General features: G+C 45.5%; 1 protein-coding gene across 1 annotated transcript in view; it reads right to left on the bottom strand.

Moving 5' to 3' along the window:
* The window catches only part of LOC124622754 (limbic system-associated membrane protein-like), a 719,050-nt gene that overhangs the window by 493,093 nt on the left and 204,613 nt on the right, over positions 1-21,344 (bottom strand). The window lies entirely within an intron of this gene.

Genomic DNA, 21,344 nt, shown 5'->3' with positions numbered 1-21,344 from the left:
AACGAGACAGACGAAGTTTATGGGGAGAGCATAGGTCTGGAGTTTGAAGAGGAGCCCGGGATGCCACACACGGTTATAGGCGTTCTGGAGATCAAGGTAAACAAAGATAGTGGAGAGATGGAAGTTAACTTGGAGGGAAAGAAGATGTTAAGGAGCTGGTCGTCGGCAGAGAAGGAAGGCCGGAAGCCACATTGGGTAAGAGGAAGGAGGCGGTGCTAGTTAAGGTGGCGGTGAATACGGCGAGAGAGGATGGCCTCGAACACCTTGCTGAACACGGAGGTGAGGCAGATGGGACGATTGGAAGAGGTATCAGAGGGGGGTTTGTTAGGTTTAGGGAACAGCAGGACACAGGAAGTCTTCCACATGTCAGGGTAAAATCCAGTGGAGAGGAGGACATCGTACAGTGTAGCAAGGACAGACAGGAAGGATGGAGGGGATTCCTTGAGGTGACGGTAGGTGACGCCATCATGACCAGGGGTGGAACATTTGATGCTGTTCAGTCTCCTTATATATCTTATCACGCCTGGTAACAAAACAAACACGAACAACACTAATGCACTCTAGTGGCCATTCTATCACAAACATTTACAGCTCTAATGCCTTACACTTCCGCCGATGGCGCTAACGTTTGAGAAGTCACTCTGACGTCCGACTGTGCCTTCTGGGTGCATGGTGTGTGTGTGTGTGTGTTTTTTTTTTTTTTTTGTCATGCAGAGTATATCTCTGTACAGCACTTTTGACAGTTCTATCTAATGAACACGTTGCGAAAATCCTCTAAAATTATATCTAACTGTATGATTACTCAAACATTTAATAGGCCAACACTCCGAACGAAGTGGTTCTGGTAACCATCAAAGGGCTGTTGTCCTCCAGGAGAACTTTTACAAAGCATCTTAAAACCACTTGTACTATGTGTTTATTCTACCTGCCAACATATGGCACAATCATACACTTCACCCAACTGACCCTTTCCGTTGTTTAAAGCAACATTTAGCTTTCGTTGTTGAGTCACGATTATTCTGTATGCGTGAGAAAACTTGGTGCGCTCAAAATGGGTTATTTGCCTGACCTTCTATTTGATGATAAAGTGCAACTTCTCTTTGTAAATACGTATTAGATACACTGTACGACAGTGCGGCATATTCCCTCATAACGTCATATTAATATAGCAAAGGATAATGTGGGTATTCGCAGGCATATCATAAGTTCAGTGACTGTCTATGCACATCCTTCTAGGAGGACATCAGTTTTATGCATACAAAAAACAGACAAAATGTTCTCTGACATTTCCCTTTTGCTGCAACATACACTATGTAATCATAAGTATCCGAACACCTCCAAAAACATACGTTTTTCATATTAGGTGCGTTGTGCCGCCACCTACTGCCAGGTGCTTAATATCAGCGACCTCAATAGTCATTATACATCGTGAAAGAGCAGAATGGGGTGTTCCGCGGAACTCACGTACTTCGAATGTGTTCAGGTGATTGGCTGTCACTTGTGTCATACGTCTGTACGTGAGATTTCCACACTCCTAAACATCCCTAGGTCCACTATTTCTGATGTGATAGTGAAGTGGAAATGTGAAGGGACACGTACAGCACAAAAGCGGACAGGCTGTTGACTGACGCCGGCCGAAGTGGCCGTGCGGTTAAAGGCGCTGCAATCTGGAACCGCAAGACCGCTACGCTCGCAGGTTCGAATCCTGCCTCGGGCATGGATGTTTGTGATGTCCTTAGGTTAGTTAGGTTTAACTAGTTCTAAGTTCTAGGGGACTAATGACCTCAGCAGTTGAGTCCCATAGTGCTCAGAACCATTTTTTTTTTTTTTTTTTTGTTGACTGACAGAGACCGCCGACAGTTGAAGAGGAGGGTCGTAATGTGCAGTAGGCAGACATATATCCAGGCCATCACACAGAAATTCCAAACTGCATCAGAATCCACTGCAAGTACTATGACAGGCGAGAGGTGAGAAAACTTGGATTTCATGGTCGTACGGCTGCTCATAAGCCACACATCGCGCCGGTAAATGCCAAACGGCGGCTCGTTTGGTGTAAGGAGCGTAAACATTTGACAATTGAACAGTAGAAAAACGTTGTGTGGAGAGACGATTCGATGGAAGAGTGTGGGTATGATGAATGCCCTGTGGACGTCATCTGCCAGCGTGTGCAGTGCTAACAGTAAAATGTGGAGGCGGTGGTGTTATGGTGTGGTCGCGTTCTTCATAGAGGGGGCTTGGACCTATTGTTGTTTTGCCTGGCACTATCACAGCACAGGCCTACCCTGATGTTTTAAGCACCTTCTAGCTGCCCACTGTTGAAGAACAATTACGGGATGGCGATTGCGTCTTTCAACACGACCTGTTCATAATGCACGGCCTGTGGCGGAGTGGTTACACGACAGTAACATCCCTGTAATGGACTGGCCTGCACAGAGTCCTGATATGAACGCTGTAGAACACCTTTGGGATGATTTGGAACCCCGACTTCGTTCCAGTCCTCATCTACTGACATAGATACCTCTCCTCAGTCCAGCACTCCGTGAAGAATGGGCTGCCTTTCCCCCAAGAAACCCTCCAGCACCTGATTGAACGTATGCCTGCGAGAGTGGAAGCTGTCATCAACCATTTTGAATTCCAGCATTAGCGGTGAAGGGCGCGACGAACTTGTAAGTTATTTTCAGCTTGGTGTCCGGATACTTTTGATCACATAGTGTAATTACACCTTCTTATACAATATTTTAGCAACAAAAGTGTACATACTATTCCGATTTAAGTCACAAAAATGTAGATAATATGCTCTTAAGCGAATTTATAATCATTACCGTTTTTGAAATATCGGTGTTTGTTATATCAGACCTGAGAACGCAAATGTATGTCACTGTTGTTTCATAAATACCCGATTATAAACCCTATTTGCGAAAGTTTGCTTTATGAGCCGCACTTCTTCAATAGGATTACTCTTATTTCGTTATATGTAAACGCAGCAGTGAGAAGCAAATACTATTAAAAATAACGCTGATATAAGCGGAAACTGCACAGTTATTGGCAGGAAACTGGTGACAACAGAAGAACGTCTTGAAATTATGGAGAGTGCTGACGATGGCACGCCTGCAAGTGGTTTGGATGTTGCTTCGTTACCACCCACGAATGCTACGGAAGATCTGACAAATGAAGATTCTGGTGATGAAGAAGCACCAAGTAATGATAACTTTCTAGCAAGTCACTTGAAACGTTCACCCATAATTTACAATGAGGATATAATCAACAATACAAAAATTTCAGATCCATCAGTTCTGACAAATGATGCAGATACTGACTAACAAGTAGAGGTTCCGTGCCTTCCACGTCCAATGCTGCAGTATCCCAGCAACACTGAAAAAATCAGCTACACCATCTCTTGAGCACAACTGGCTGTAACAGTCACCTCCACGTCCATACACAGACTGGCAACAAATATGTACTATAAAGCACTCACTGAGGGCATCATTAAAATATTTTAAACAATTTTTGACAGTGATGTTATAAGCATGACAGTGAAATACTTCAACCAATATCCTGCGAAGACGAACAGACTTGGAGATTGCTCTCAAGAGAAAATAAAGTGTTTTTTAGCTATTTTGTTTCTTAGTGGTTACGTCGTCTTGCCAAGGAAAGACGTGTATTGAAAGATGTCAACAGATGTATACAACGTTTTAGTTTCTAATGCAATATCCAGGTTTGTTTCAAGTTCATTATGTCGAATATTGACATTTGCAACACAGGTGAAGTAGATGGTATTGACATATTTTCTAAGCACGATAAATGGAAAATGCAGAGAACATACGCCTCACATGCCGAACCATTCAGTCGACGAAAGCGCGGTTCCTTATTTTGGACGGCATGGGGGTACAAAGACTATTCGAGGCAAATAAGATATGGGTTTAAGTTCTGGTGTGGCGGACGAAGTAATCTGTATCTGACATGTCTCGAACAATACCAAGGACCTGGTATTGCCAGAAAAATAAACTCACAATGATGTTGGTTGTGGAGTGGTCATGACGAGTTGATAAGGCAGAAGAGCTGCCATATAGACTGTTCTTTGATTATTTATTTACTTTACTTCATCCCCTGTGTGACCTGAATCTAATAAATATTGAGGCCACAGATACAATAAGAACCAATATCTCTGGTAACGTTTGTAATCTACAGAAGGGAGAAGAACTGAGAAAGAAATGCAGAAGGACATTTGACTTTAGATGTAACAGTTCAACCAGTATGTTAGTGGTTTCATGGAATGATAACAGCGCGGTGACAGTGGCAACAAACTTTGATGCCATAAATCCAAATCAGCCATTAATGAGATATCAACACCATCAGTAATGACAGATAATGATTGCATAACCAAGATTCACTTACCACTACAATAAATTTACGGGTGGAACTGATAGAGCTGCCCAAACATTTCACTATGTAGAGACATTTCGCCGATGAAGCCGAGCAGAATGCATGGAAGCTCTTCAAGCACTTACACCTTCGGCGCTGAGCCCCCGTAAGCTCCAGCTCTGCAGAGAGGATGCTCGTAAATTGGACCACAAAGTATTTCGTCTAACAATCGTCACTGCAGTACAGGAATGAAGCTGACTTATTGCTATGCAAAAAGAAGACCAACTAAGGTGGCAAATATTGATTCTAGATATGACAAGCAGGAGCATTATGTCGTAGATTTGCCTCTATATCCCGTTTCGGTAAAGAGGAATCAACGTCACTGTCGCCAGTGTCAAAAAAATCTATAAACACAGTGCGTTAAGTACAGTGCACCACTTCATGTTTTTTGTTTCATGCTGTTCCATACAAAATAGTAAGACAGTATTGAATAGATGCTTAAATAGTGACATTATGTTAACTGAATCTTAATTCAGTTGATTCCTTCCAAAAGGGTGGACCATTTTTCAAAAATTTTGAAAATAAAAAGTGTAAAACGGTTATATACTTTAATTATAAGTAAGTGGTTAGTTACAGTTTTCGTTAAAATACAAACAAAACAAAAATTCAAAGTTATCTGTTTTTGCCGCGACTGGTTATCTTAAGACCTTCCGCAAAGCCACACAAGACAGACAGGTGTAGTTTACAAGTTCTGTGCTTTTCTCTCAAAGGAAAGTACCTTCAGAAGACCGAGGCAGGCCGCCAAGTTTTGCAAGGTCGTGCGACAGTTGAAAAGGGAGACCTAAGCAGTTTGCCGCTACAAACATACGGACCTGTTGTTAAGCTGGAGATGTCTTGACTTTTCGGGAATGCAGAGAACGGGCTCCTGGACGCGTTCAAAAGTGTTTCTTAAGAATATCCAATATGCCAGACCGGCTTTGGAATGTCACCTAGTTCACATGCAACACTCCAGCCGCCGGTAATAGGAAGCCTGGCCACGAAAACAAGGGACCTCTCGAAGCTGGATCGGAAAGGTTGGCACCCTGTAACCGAGATTGTCAGGAAGGAGTTATTCATTCGGTGGCATTGTAAGTAGGGCCCTCCAATGATAATGCGATACGACTGGGCATTCAGCTCCCTGAATGATGGGTGGGGGAAGAGGAGGGGGAAGGAGGAGTGAGCAGGAGCATTCAAGATTTTCCAGTTTTTAGTGTGGATCCAGTAGGTTATTCCATTGTTATTCTCTCTGTGACTCCCGAGCGAGGTGGCGCAGTGGTTAGCACAGTAGACTCGCATTCGGGAGGACGACGGTTCAATCCCGCGTCAGGCCATCTTGATTTAGGTTTTCAGTGATTGCCCTAAATCGCTCCAGGTAAATACCGGGATGGTTCGTTTAATAGGACACGGCCGACTTCCTCCCCCATTCCTTCCCTAATCCGATGAGATCGACCGCGCTGTCTGGTCTCCTCCCCTAAAGAAACCGAACCATCCTGTGACGCTATTTCTGTAAGTCACTGTGAAGCTAACACTGACTATGCATTCTGGATGCATGTCAGTCTATCTTGTAGTCAGCTTTCAGACTTGGAGTCTAATTGCTGTATCCATACCAATTTCTATTCCATTTTGGATTATTTATCCTTCGGGGCATGAGCTTGAGTCCACTACCTTATGTAGACCTCTAAACATAAGTCGGACTCTGCCTCTGCAGTCTTATTACTACACTACTGGCCATTAAAATTGCTACACCAAGAAGAAATGCAGATGTTAACGGGTATTCATGGACAAAATATTATGCTACGACTGACATGTGATTACATTTTCACGCAATTTGCGTGCATAGATCCTGAGAAATCAGTACCCACAACCACCACCTCTGGGCGTAATAACGGCCTTGATACGTCTGGGCATTGAGTCAAACAGAGCTTGGATGGCGTGTTCAGGTACAGCTGCCCATGCAGCTTCAACACGATACCACAGTTCATCAAGAGTAGTGACTGGCGTATTGTGAAGAGCCAGTTGCTCGGCCACCATCGACCAGACGTCTTCAATTGGTGAGAGATCTGGAGAATGTGCTGGGCAGGGCAGCAGTCGAACATTTTCTGTATCCAGAAAGCCCCGTACAGGACCTGCAACATGCGGTCGTGCATTATCCTGCTGAAATGTACGGTTTCGCAGGGATCGAATGAAGGGTAGAGCCACGGGTCGTAACACATCTGAAATGTAACGTCCACTGTTCAAAGTGCCGTCAATGCGAACAAGAGGTGACCGAGACGTGTAACCGATGGCACCCCATACCATCACGCCGGGTGATACGCCAGTATGGCGACGACGAATACACGCTTCGGATGTGCGTTCACCTCGATGTCACCAAACACGGATGCGACCATCACGCTGCTGTAAACAGAACCTGGATTCACCCGAAAAAATGACCTTTTGCAATTCGCGCACCCAGGTTCGTCGTTGAGTACACCATAGCAGGCGCTCCTGTTTGTGATGCAGCGTCAAGGGTAACCGCAGCCACGGTCTCCGAGCTGATAGTCCATGCTGCTGCAATCATCGTCGAACTGTTCGCGCAGATCGTTCTTGTCTTGGAGACGTCCCCATCTGTTCACTCAGGGACCGAGACGTGGCGCACGATCCGTTACGCCATGGAATAAGATGCCTGTGATCTCGACTGCTAGTGATATGAGGCCGTTGGGATCCAGCACGGCGTTCCGTATTGCCCTCCTGAACCCACCGATTCCATATTCTGCTAACAGTCTTTGGATCTCGACCAACGCGAGCAGCAATATCGCGATACGATAAACCGCAAGCGCGATAGGCTACAATCCGACCTTTATCAAAGTCGGAAACGTGATGGTACGCATTTCTCCTCCTTACACGAGGCATCACAACAACGTTTCACCAGGCAACGCCGGTCAACCGCTGATTGTGTATGAGAAATCGGTTGGAAACTTTCCTCGTGTCACCACGTTGTAGGTGTCGCCACAGGCGCCAACCTTGCGTGAATGCTCTGAAAAGGTAATCATTTGCATATCACAGCATCTTCTTCCTGTCGGTTAAATTTCGCGTCTGTAGCAAGTCATCTTCGTGGTGTAGCATTTTGTATAGCCAGTAGTGTAAAAACAAATGACACGCTGTGTGCACAGGGAGACAGTGAGCCTAGCCGCCTAGCTGCCGAATAATCTCCCCATCGCATCCCCCCTCCCCCCCCCCCCAGATTTAGTGGTAAGAATGCTCAGTGGATCGGCCGTCAAAAACCGAACACAGATCAGGCACGAAAACAGGGAGAAGGTATACTGGACTGCGAAAGAAGAGCAAAATAGTAAAAGTGAATCGTCCAAGAACAAGAACTGCCATATAGAGCAGGCCGAAACAGCAACAGCGTCAGTGGGAAGTGGTCGTGGCGTTGGACTACTAAGTAGACGGGCCGTGTTCAAAACGCTCCCGTGCCACCTTTGTTCTTTTTTTTTTTCTCAGAACATTGTGAACTGTCCATCCACGCATTGAAATGTTTGTTCTATTTCTGCAGTCTTGGCAGTTGTCACACTATACAAGAAAATAAAAGGAAAAAAATGGCTCTGAGCACTATGTGTCTTAAGATCTGAAGTCATTAGTCCCCTAGAACTACTTAAACCTAACTAACCTAAGGACATCACACACAACAATGCCCGAGGCAGGATACGAACCTGCGACCGTAGCGGTCGCGCGGTTCCAGACTGAAGTGCCTAGAACCGCTCGGCGACACCGGCCGGCTCACACTATACATTATTCACATAATGTGAGTCGTGTGACAAGAATACGTTACCGTTGCAAGTAAATGTGATGAATAGTGACAGTAGGCGAGATACCACACAGACGTGTCACATAAATGAACACAACAAACGAACAGGCACCACCTGTGTTAGAACAAAGGAATTCAAGAGTCAAGACTTCCAAAACGGAACGCAACTTCGAAAACGTTACAAACATATGTACAGAGCACAGCGAGATGGGTGTGATTGTGAAACTGTTACGTTCATTTGCAGCAGCTTGTGGGAAACACTATTATGTTTTCATCATTTCCTTCTGAGTGATAACATTCACATTCATACGAATGCCTGTATCGGGCAAGGAGGCATATCTCACTCACATACCAGTCGTATAAGTTAGGTGCGTCGATGATTACTATCATACGACACACGTACTGACGCTAATGCCGTGCATAGCACACCAGACGGGTTTTCCGGTGGCGGATTCGGTTGATTTGTCGCCTTGCCGTCAAATGACTGCGGTTTCCTTTCGAAAGCCATTTCCTTTCGGCTGTTACTAGAGTAGTTGTGCAGAATCAATTGTCACCATAGGTCCCTGCCTTACATCTCTCTGTTGCAAACGGACGTTACATCACGACACAGACACAAATTTCAATAAAGCGAACAGCGAGAAAGAGAGAAAATAGGCAAGAAGGAGGTTTGAACACTGCTCGCTCGCTTCACAGTCCATCGCCGTGACCTCTTGCCACTTACTCCGTATTGCAGCTCTTATTCTTGGTCCGTTCACTGTTTCTACTTTCGTCTTCTTTCACAGTGCAGAACACCTTCTTCCTGGTTTCATGTTTGATCTGTGTTCAGGTTTTGCCGGCCTGTCCACTGGGGCCTCTTACCACTAAATCTCTAAATCTGACAAGGGGTACGGGGGGGAGGGGGGGGCCGCGTGCGATGAGGACTTTCCCTTGTGAGAACAGCAGATCGACGGTGCCGCGCCTCCAGAGTGCGTGCTACGGAAGACGCACTGTGCGGCGCGTGCCTTATCTGATTTGATCGGAAACGTTTATCATAGTCAGTCTCACGAGAGAGAAAGTATTCACCAATCCTACATTACTAGCCAGTGGCTTGTAGTAATTCGGCTTCTTTTAAAACAGTCTCAGATCTGACCGCTTCATTGCGAAACGAGGATCGCCAACATTCACTGCACTGTCTGCAAATGCTTGATGGCAACTCCTGCCAAAAATCCCCACCACAAACAAAACAGGACAAGCCAAAAATGAGAAGAAAATATACACAAACACCGTACTTGAAGTTTCAGGGGAACGAACGGAATTTATTGTCGTCTATAGAACCTCTTGAAGTCTATCTCGTTCCTGCGGCCAGGAAATGGTAGTACGCTCTGCTGTGCTGCCGCTTTCTACTGAGTTTGTGCATGTCCACTAAAATGCAACAGTCAGCACGAAAACTGGAAAACGATTAAGTTCTTTCCCACGTCCGTGCCCGGAAACGCTCCTGCGAATTCTTTCGAAACTCTCTCAGTTTAGGGAGTCCAATTTCATCGAACACCGGCGACCGCTGACTGCCGACACCTGGACTACACTCGGGGGCACCACTACTGCAACACAACGCACGAAACGTGGCTTCTGCACCCTGCGAGACCTATCGGGAGGTTTACCGTTTCGCGAGCTCGAAACCACGCCATGAAATAAATCTAGCGACCAAACCATTCGACTAATCAGCTTCAAGAACAAATCCAAACACTTCCATTTGCTAATTCCAGCTCCCATTAATAGCTTTTCATAGTCCCAAAAGGTGCTCCAAAATACTGACAATTCTGCGGAAAACACTCGCCCTTGAAAAGCATATGATTCGGTCCGGACTGCCACCCATTCATCGGTGTGCAAGAAAGGGAGAACAGCCCCTGGATAACAAATGGCATTTACAATTGATACCAGCTGACGTGTCTCGACGGGGGAGATGCTTTTTAGTAAGTAATGCAACACATTTTTATTTCTGAAAGCAGGTCGATTTTAGTCAGGATCCGGGTACACCATTTACCACTGTTTTGGCTATGAAACTGTTTTTGAGCACAGTCTTCGTTCAATGCGACGGCCTGTAGGCCGGCGTGGTACCACTCAATAGTTGGAGTCGTGCTGCGTAGTAACCTGCCCATCACACATTCCAGTGCAATGCAGCCTTCGTTGGGCCAGGGAGATGGAAGGTGTGAGGTGCGGGATGTAGCCTGGATCAGGAAGAAAATTCAAATGAAGTTTTGTGAGTTCCTCTCGGGTGCGCAGACCTTTGTAAGGCCTTTCGTTGTCACGGAGAAGGAGCAGTTCGTTTGCATTTTTGTAGCGACGAACAGGCTGAAGTCATTTCTTCAATTTCCTAAGGGTAGCACAATACATTTCACAGCTGATCGTTACACCATAATGGAGGAGATCAAACACAAAGCTGTGAGGACGGGGCGTGAGTTGTGATCGGGTTGCTCATTTGGTAGAGCACTTGCCCGCGAGAGGCAAAGATCCTGAGTTCCAGTCCCGGTTCGGCACACAGTTTTAATCTGCCAGGAAGTTTCATATCAGCGTACACTCCGCATCAGAGTGAAAATCTCATTCTAGAATAAACAGTTCAGAGTCCGAGAAGACGATCACCATGACTTTACGGGCTGAAGGTGCGGCTTTGAACTTCTTCTTCGGAAGAAAGGTGATGTGGCGCCACTCGATGGACAGGTTGTTTTGTCTCAGTTTCGAAGAGATGAACCCATGTTTCATCGCATGCGACAATGTTCGACAAAAGATTGTCACCACCAGCTTCGTAACGCACAAGCAATTACCGCACACATGGTCTTTCGTTGCCCTTTATAGTTTTGTGTTAGGAGGCGACGAACACAGAGGACACACACCTTTGCCTACACCAGCTATTCAACAGTGTGTCAGAACTATCAACAGAGACGTCCAGTTGTGTAGCGATGTGTTTTACTGTGATCCGTCCATCACCTCGAGCCGGCAGCTGTGACCGAGCGGTTTTCGGTGCTTAGTCCGGAACCGCGCTGCTGCTACGGTCGCAGGTTCGAATCCTGCCTCGGGCGTGGATGTGTATGATGTCCTTGGGTTAGTTAGGTTTAAGTACACTACTGGCAATCAAAATTGCTACACCACGAAGATGAAGTGCTACAGACGCGAAATTTAACCGACAAGCAGAAGGTGCTATGGAATGCAAATGATTAGCTTTTCAGAGCATTCACACAAGGTTGGCGCTGGTGGCGACACCTACAACGTGTTGACATGAGGAAAATTTCCAACCGATTTCTCCTACACAAACAGCAGTTGACCGTCGTTGCCTGGTGAAACGTTATTGTGATGCCTCGTGTAAGGAGGAGAAATGCGTACCTTCAAGTTTCGACTTTGACAAAGGTCGGATTGTAGCTTATCGCGACTGCGGATTATCGTATCGCGATATTGCTGCTCGCGTTGGTCGAGATCCAAAGACTGTTAGCAGAATATGGAATCGGTGGGTTCAGGAGGGCAATACGGAACGCCGTGCTGGATCCCAACGGCCTCATATCACTAGCAGTCGAGATGACAGGCATCTTATTCGCATGGCGTAACGGTTCGTGCAGCCACGTCTCGATCCCTGAGTGAACAGATGGGGACGTTTCCAAGGCAACAACGATCTGCTCGAACAGTTCGACGATGATTGCAGCAGCATGGACTATTAGCTCGGAGACCGTGGCTGCGGTTACCCTTGACGCTGCATCACAAACAGGAGCGCCTGCTATGGTGTACTCAACGACGAACCTGGGTGCACGAATTGCAAAAGGTCATTTTTTCGGATGAATCCAGGTTCTGTTTACAGCATCATGATGGTCGCATCCGTGTTTGGCGTCATCGCGGTGAACGCACATTGGAAGTGAGTAATCGTCATCGCCATACTGGCGTATCACCCGGCGTGATGGTATGGGGTGCCATTGGTTACACGTCTCGGTCACCTCTTGTTCGCATTGACGGCACTTTGAACAGTGGACGTTACATTTCAGATGTGTTACGACCCGCGGCTCTACCCTTCATTCGATCCCTGCGAAACCCTACATTTCTACAGGATAATGCACGACCGTATGTTGGAGGTCCTGTACGGACCTTTCTGGATACAGGAAATGTTCGACTGCTGCCCTGGCTAGCATATTCTCCAGATCTCTGACCAATTGAAAACGTCAGGTGAATGGTGGCCGAGCAACTGGCTCGTCACAATACTCCAGTCACTACTCTTGATGAACTCTGGTATCGTGTTGAAACTGCATGGGTAACTGTTCACGCCGTCCAAGCTCTGTTTGACTCAATGGCCAGGCGTATCAAGGCCGTTACTACGGCCAGAGGTGGTTGTTCCGTGTACTGATTTCTCAGGATCTACACACCCTAATTGTGTGAAAATGTAATCAAATGCCATTTCTACTATATTTGTCCAATGAATACCCGTTTATCATCTGCATTTCTTCTTGGTGTAGCACTTTTAATGGCCAGCAGTGTAGTTCTAAGTCAGGGAACTGATGACCTCAGATGTTATATGTCCTATAGTGCTCAGAGCCTTTTGAACCATTTCTCATCACCTCGAATCAGACTGACCACACTTTCCAACATTGGAGACGCCACAGCACTGTGCTGCCGGCCGACACGCAGGAGACCGAACAGCTTTGCGCAACCTTGTTGCGATGATCACAGACGCTTCGCCCAACGACTCACCGTGCTTTTGCTCACTGCCACACCTCTACATCTGCATCTACATCTAAATGATTACTCTGTGATTCACATTTCAGTGCTTGGCAGAGGGTTCATCGAACCACAATCATACTATCTCTCTACCTTTCCACTTGGCCGCGCGGTGCTAGGCGCTACAGTCTGGATCCGCGTGACCACTATGGTAGCAGGTTCGAATCCTGCCTCGGGCACGGATGTGTGTGATGTTTAAGTAGTTCTAAGTTCTAGTGGACTGATGACCAGAGATGTTAAGTCCCATAGTGCTCAGAGCCATTTGAACCATTTGAACCATTCCACTCCCGAACAGCGCGCGGAAAAACAAACACCTAAACCTTTCTGTTCGAGCTCTGATTTCTCTTATTTTACTTCGATGATCATTCCTACTTATGTAGGTTGGCCTCAACAAAATATTTTCGCATTCTGAAGAGAAAGTTGGTGACTGAAATTTCGAAAATAGATCTCGCCCCGTCGAAAAACGTATTTGCTTTAATGACTTCCATCCCAACTCGATTATCATATCTGCCACACTCTCTCCCCTATTGCGTGATAATACAAAACGAGCTGCCCTTTTCCGCACCCTTTCGATGTCCTCCGTCAATCCCACCTGGTAAGGATCGCACACCGCGCAGCAATATTCTAATAGAGGACGAACGAGTGTAGTGTAAGCTGTCTCTTTAGTGGACTTGTTGCATCTTCTGTCTTGCCAATGAAACGCAACCTTTGGCTCGCCTTCCCCACAATATTATCTATGTGGTGTTTCCAACTGAAGTTGTCCGTAATTTTAACACCCACGTACTTAGTTGAATTGACAGCCTTGAGAATTGTACTATTTATCGAGTAATCGAATTCCAACGGATTTCTTTTTGAACTCATGTGGATCACCTCACACTTTTCGTTATTTAGCGTCAACTGCCACCTGCCACACCATACAGCAATCTCTTCTAAATCGCTTTGCAACTGATACTGGTCTTCAGATGACTTTACTAGACGGTAAATTACAGCATCATCTGCGAACAACCTAAGAGAACTGCTCAGATTGTCGCCCAGGTCATTTATATACATCAGGAACAGCAGAGGTCCCAGGACGCTTCCCTGGGGAACACCTGATATCACTTCAGTTGTACTCGATGATTTGCCGTCTATTACTACGAACTGCGACCTTCCTGATAGGAAATCACGAATCCAGTCGCACAACTGAGACGATACCCCATAGGCCCGCAGGTTGATTAGAAGTCGCTTGTGAGAAACGGTGTCAAAAGCTTTCCGGAAATCTAGAAATACGGAATCAACTTGAGATCCCCTGTCGATAGCGCCCATTATTTCGTGAGAATAAAGAGCTAGCTGCGTTGCACAATAACGATGTTTTCTGGAACCATGCAGATTACGTATCAATAGATCGTTCGCTACGAGGTTATTCATAATATTTGACATTCTGCAAGTATAAGAAACTGTCATGTATTAGTTTCCCGCCAGATGAAAAACGCGCAGACCCTGTCGGTACTTTGTGAAAAAATAGGGCCTGAAGGTCGAATATTCCACGACATTCCGCATTTTTCAACTGAAATTTGGCGAGACAGAAGCATTGCAGTTCATACTCAACGCCCCTCCAATACATAGGGAAGTGGTATATCAACCCATCCTGGTACTGGAGATAATAAGAAGCTATGTTACTGACTAGTAGATTATAGAATGAATACAATTGAGGAGTTAGCCTTCGCACTCAGCACATATCGTCTGCAATTGCGACGAAGGAGCTCGTTTCGCGCTGTGCTACGGCCCTGGCTGCAGAAGAGCGGTTCGGCGAACACTGCCGGCCCCTGCCGGAGGATTCGCTTCGCACCCCCTGTACTGCCGCGCAGAGGGCAGCCCGGCACGCACGCGCTCCATCCCCGTTGCTGCGATCAATCTCCGTGAGTTGTGGCCGGCGGTTCGTCGGTGCTGAACCCGCGACGCTAGGAATGTTGCCAACGTCCGTAGGAGTGCTTCCCGAGACAGCTCGACTCATCCATCACAGCAAAGCGTGGAGTTCAATGACCGTAGTGGGCTGCAGTTGTTCATTTGCGTAGTTACGTCTCTGTGAAAGACGAACACCGCTGTCTGCATATGAGAGTGCGAACAACAGTACTCTTGAAGCAGAAGCAGCGTACTTCTCGAACGAAATCATTTTCGTTGGTAGGGCATTCTATTTTTAAACTACCACTTCATTTCATGATTTAGGAATTACTCAGTTTCTCCTCCTCGGGTATTATAAAGATATTTGGCGGTAAAAACATCAAAATTTACAGCACCTTCCAGACAAAACAAAAATAAAATAAAAAATTCGCATTTATAATAATTATACGCCCCTGTTACCTCCATCACACTAAAAAGTTCAAAGCAATTAGCTTTACATATTCCACACAGCTGTGCGAAGGAAGCTGTGTCGAGCTGTCTCGGGAAGCACTCCTACGGACGTTGATAATGCTTTCGTAAAAACAAGTTGATATCGATATGTAAACGAGAAAAAATTCAATCTCTACACGCGTTTCTTCGATGCGCCAACCGGGAGAACATTAAAATACATTCGTGTAACAGTGGAAACGAAAATTCACATAGGATAGTCAACGTCCTGAAATCCGGTGGAATGTACGGAAAGGAAATTGACACATCAACTGTGTTTCCAGCGGTATAAGAAGTTTGTATAAAAATATATACAGTTGGTCAAAGACATTATTACATAAAATTTCTTCATCTCAAATTCTTACGGTAAGTCTCGTAAGCGAAACATATCGGACATATGTGAAGCTTTAAAATGTGGGATGATGGGGACTGAACAATTTCTTGTTATGCGTTTGGGGACAATATAGCAAGACAAATAACGATAAATATTATCTATAATAGAGTACTAGAGCACGGCTTGTTCATGAAGCTGTTATAATGAGTATGGAACTAAGGTCTGTTCCTTACAGGTCTTCTGTTGGCTCCCACAGTCAGGGAGACCATTTTAAATTGACGCTGCCTTGTGATCTGACGAATTAGAGGTTTTGAAATTGTAGGGCATATTGCTAAACGGAAGGAAGACTACAGAAAAATCAAGAGACTTTCGTAGGATACGTCGACCTGGAGAAAGCCTTCCACAACGTAGAGTGGCGCAAAAGGTTCGAAATTCTGAGACAAATAGAAGTAAGCTGTAAGAATAGACGTGTAATATATAATATGTACAAGAGGTAAGAGGAATATTAAGAATGGACGACCAAGGTCGAAGTGCTCTGATTAAAAATGGTGTAAGATAGGGATGAAGTCTTTCGCCTCTACTGTTCAATCTGTACATCGAAGAAACAATGATGGAAATAAAAGGGAGGTTCATTAGTAAGATTAAAATTTAAAGTGAAAGGATATCGATGATATGATTCCCTGATGACATTGCTATTCTGAAGGAAAGTGAAGAAGAATTACCTGATATCCTGGATGGATTGAACAGTATAGTGAGTACAGAATACGGATTGACAGTAAATCAAAGAAAGACGAAAGCAATGAGAAGTAGCAGAAATGAGAATAGCGAGAAACTTAACATCGGGATTGATGGTCACAAAGTAGATGAAGTTAATGCAAAATAATCAATGACGGACGGAGCAAGGAGGACATCAAGAGCAGACTAACGAAAAGGACATTCCTGTCCAAGAGAGATCTACTAGTATCAAACATAGACCTTAATTGTATGGGAAAACAGCAACAGAAGTGAATGGAAGCATTTGAGAAGTGATGCTACAGACGAATGTTGAAAATTAGGCTGGCTGATAGGGTATGGAATGAGCAGGTTCTGCGCAGAATTGGAGAGGAGAGAAATATGTGGAAAACGCTGGTAAGGAGGAGGAACAGGATGATAAGACATGTGTTAAGACATCAGGGAATGACTTCCATGGGACTAGTGGGAACTGTAGAGGGCAAAAACTGTAGAGGAAGACAGATCTTGGAATATAGCCAGTAAACAATATCGATGGCGTAGTTTGGAAATGCTTCTCTGACACGAAGAGATCGGCACAGAAGACGTATTCGTGGCGGGTCATATAAAACCAGTCAGAAGACTGATGACTCAAAAAGAAAAGGGCTAAATACTGAAAAAAGGATGCGAGTACTCGAGAAATACCACGAAATTAAAATGGTCTCGGCTCATCTCAAAATTGCAAACGAAGAAGATGACATCGTATACTGTTTGTAGCGGGAAGGTCCATCCCAAACACGAGGGAAACAACCAGGAGGACAGCTGCAGGTCTGGCACGGCTGTGCTGACGCCGCCGGTTCGTACCCTCCGGAGCTGCTGCCGCCCCACGCGGTGAGACGCGGCCAGCGCCCTCCCCGGAGGACGCTCTCGGCGATCCGGCGCGCCGCAGCGCTGGCCGCGGTTGCGAACGTTCCCTTGCCGGACGGCGGGGCGCGGCCGCCGCTGTGGCCGGGGACATGCCAGCCGAGACTGGCGACGGGAGGCCACGACGCTGGGGTCACGGATTTACTTCAGACTTTGTACGCCTTTAGTGGGCCACTAACACAGCATGACGTGCAAGTAGTAAGGCGTGGGCACGGTAGCTCACCTTTTTCGGTCAGAGGGTTAGCTATCCTCTCTAACAAAAAAACGGAGTGAATGGATCAACGAAGAACTGAAACGGGTGTCTTGCGACATCCGTAATGAGCAGATGCAACGAACGAAGAACGAACAAAATGAGATTACAAGAAGAAAAAAGAGTGTTCGGTCAGAGGGTTAGCTATCCTCTCTAACAAAAAAACGGAGTGAATGGACCAACGACGAACTGAAACGGGTGGCTTGCGACATCCGCCATGAGCAGATGCAACGAACGAAGAACGAACAAAATGAGATTACAAGAAGAAAAAAGAGTGTTCGGTCAGAGGGTTAGCTATCCTCTCTAACAAAAAAACTGAGTGAATGGAACAACGAAGAACCTAAAGCCGTGTCGTCGGACGTCCACCCAGAACAAATTCAACGAACAATATGAAACAAAATGAGATCAACACAAAAAAAAAAGAGTGATCAGCGTTTGAGCTTCGTAATACCAACACGTATGGTTCAAAATGGCTCTGAGCACTATGGGACTCAACATCTTAGGTCATAAGTCCCCTAGAACTTAGAACTACTTAAACCTAACTAACCTAAGGACATCACACACCTATGCCAGAGGCAGGATTCGAACCTGCGACCGTAGCAGTCCCGCGGTTCCGGAGTGCAGCCCCAGAACCGCACAGCCACCGCGGCCGGCCCAACACGTATGAGGCGACGGTTAGACTCCCGTTCCAACACAGTTTTTAACCTATATTTTTTTGATCGCGGGTCATGTTATTTAATTTAGATGACATTTCAAAGATAATATAATTTTAGCCGGATCTGCTTTGCAGACACAGAGGCAGGCCCCAATTGGCAGCTGACCTGCGTAGCTGCGAGACGTTCCTAATGTAGCAAAAACAAATAGTGTTGATGGAATTTTTTTGAATATCACGAAATTTACTACAGAAATGAGACTCCCTATGCTTCGACTACTTTAGATAATGAGTGTCATGACGATTAGAACCGTCGCGTCGTCCACGACCCTCTTGCAAAGCGCGAACGCTAACCGCTCGACCACGCTGACTCCTTATGGCCGGACTCCCGCTTCCGGCCATCCTGATTTAGGTTTTCCGTGATTTCCCTAAATTGCTCCAGGCAAATGCCGGGATGGTTCCTTCTAAAGGGCATGGCCGACTTCCTTTACCATCCTTCCCTAATCCGATGAGACCGATGACCTCGCTGTTTGGTCTCCTCCCCCAAAACAACCCAACCCTTGTGTCCGACACCTTGGAACAGATACATCAGTTGCGCAATAAACGCGTAAAACTTCTCTTGCAATTTTATAGCAATTGCTTGAGTAGAGCACCTTACTACTGGCACATTATATTGGTGGCCTACTAAAGGTGTACAAGTTGTGAAGTAAATCTGTGATCCGAACGTCGTGTCCTCCCCTTGTGGGTGCCGAGTCGGCGACATCGGTGTGCAACGAGGCCGACGTCCCAACCCTGGCCGCTGTTCGTGACAACCAAGTGCTGTGTGCTGTCGAGTATACGTATAACACTGATAACACCTTCACTTTTAAGAAGAGATCCACCATGTTCCTACACTCCCACCACGTCGACGGTGCAGACCTCAACGCCATCATGACTTCTACAAGATCGGCTCTCCCACACGCTGTAGAGGTCAAGTCACCCCACGTGTGATGGCATGAGCGCTTCCGCTTCTACAGACTCCGCGCACTTTGCCTTACTTTCCACAACCGTTGTACCTTCCTCCACGAAATTCCCACGTCTCCTCAGTTACATTCATCTCCTTCAAATAAACTCGAGTCCAATAATCCTACTGTCTCACCTCTAAGTTCCATTGCTAGAGCGCTAGTGTGCTAGTAGCGACATATTCCAGCAACTCTCGATTTAAACTCTCCGTATTTTCTTCTAACATAATTTCTACCGCCTCCCTCTCCTAGACACTCAAGTTTCATCAGCGTTACCCCTTTCCTCCCTCCCCTCCCATCCTTCCCTACCTCTTTTTCCCTGTCGTACTAACGACACCGCCCTTCTTGCTTTCCAACATCCTCTCCTTCTCCATCGATACTTTCCACCAGTCCTCCATAGTTACACACCCAGCCTCCTATTCTACAAACAATCTAACATTTCCCGCTGCAGCAACAGACTGTTTTTGCAATGGCTGATCCTTGCACTTTTAACGATATTTGAGAGCTTTCTTTATAAGACCATCGCCTTACAACATGGTTTAAACAGAGGAAGATTCAGCTGCCCGACGTTATACCTGGCATTCAAAATCCACGTGCGAGATTTTCATAATCTTCCGCTCGCTGCGCGCAAACTGTTAGCCCTACAGGAAACTGAACAGGACCTTTTTCTAGTGAAAGAATATTAAACTATTGCGCGTGGTTTTTGGAGGTTAGGTACAGAATTGCGGTATGCATGAAGCGACATCGGTAGGGGCAGTTGAATAGCCCAGTGTATTCTTATCGTTTTCATTTTACCTTCCAGTTTTCCTGTTTTATTTTTTTAGAAGAATAAGAAAATCATGTTTCTCCCCCTTGAAAGCTTCGTTAAATTCGTCCTTTAGTCCCTCACAAATTTTACAATCATTTCTGAGTAGCTCGACCTTCAATTTATTGTTTTCCCTCTTTGTGTATGTTTTTAGCGGAAGAGCGGGTTGATTGTACTGCTGAAAGCCTAGCCTCCGGTCATATGGGGCGAGTAGGATGAACTCTTTCATACACACACACACACACACACACACACACACACACACACACACAAAGATATTATGACGTTACGTGCTTACAGTTTTTGCATTTAACAGAGGTGCGCGCATTTTGAAATATTTATGTCATTGATTTCATTTCAGGTTTCCTTCAGAAGGTGCTGTGACTTCTATACTGTTTTTGGCAAGATAGAGAAATTAGGTAATTGCTACATCATGAAAAAAAGTGTATAATACAAAATAAAACAGCTTATGCACGAAAAATATATACCTCAGTGAAGTCCCAGGGATTGTCCACCCACGTATACACATAACCAGAAGCAAGACACGTCAGACTTCCTTATTATTAGGTATTCTTAAAATGTATGTGTCAAAGTAGAGCCTAGATTTTGCTTCATGTTTCTCTCCAGATCCTTGAAGATTTGGAAAATATTTCTGAAGCGCGAAACAATTTGTATTTTTATCTGAAGTCGTTTTACCACTATCCACGAACCTTTGTATTTTGCATTTTTATGTACTTCGCAGTCCATGTAGGAAATCTGTAACGTGAGGAGGTCTTATATTTGAATGAACAGTTGAGACAAACAACCAACCTGGATACCGCCCTCTGATTGATGGGCATACCGATGAACTTTAGAGGGTAGCTCGCTGTAGCACTCATTCCAGCTTTGTTTTCTTCAGCACTGTCCCCCTTCCATCAGTCCACTGAGCTGTGATACCTATCACAGTCAACATATCCCAGAATATCATCATCGGTTTTACTTTCAACGTGTTTGGAATTTACTGTCATCATTGACAAAATAAAGTTTTCTTTATTCACGTTAAAATGACAAAATGTATGGTAGAAATAAAATTTTAGCCACGAAACTTAAGTTTCGACCCATTGCCCATTACAGTTCAAGAAAATTTTCGTAAGCTGAGCAGTTATCTTCGATGTATTATTAAGCTCTCTGGAAAAGACCAGAGTACCATTCAGCTTATACGACGAACGTGACAGTCACGTGGGACGCAGTTTCTTTCACGAATTTATGAATCCTTTCCGTGTCTTTCACCATTCGTCCAATAATAAAAATTTGGCAAAGGGAAGGAGCGATCAAGACGAACCCAGTGATTACAAAATAACACCATGAAGAGTTGATACGACGGACGATTCAGACAATTCAAAAGAGAGAA

Source organism: Schistocerca americana, chromosome 7, assembly GCF_021461395.2.
Source record: "Schistocerca americana isolate TAMUIC-IGC-003095 chromosome 7, iqSchAmer2.1, whole genome shotgun sequence".
Classification (NCBI taxonomy): Eukaryota; Metazoa; Arthropoda; class Insecta; order Orthoptera; family Acrididae; genus Schistocerca; species Schistocerca americana.
This window is presented reverse-complemented; position numbering and strand designations above follow the sequence as displayed.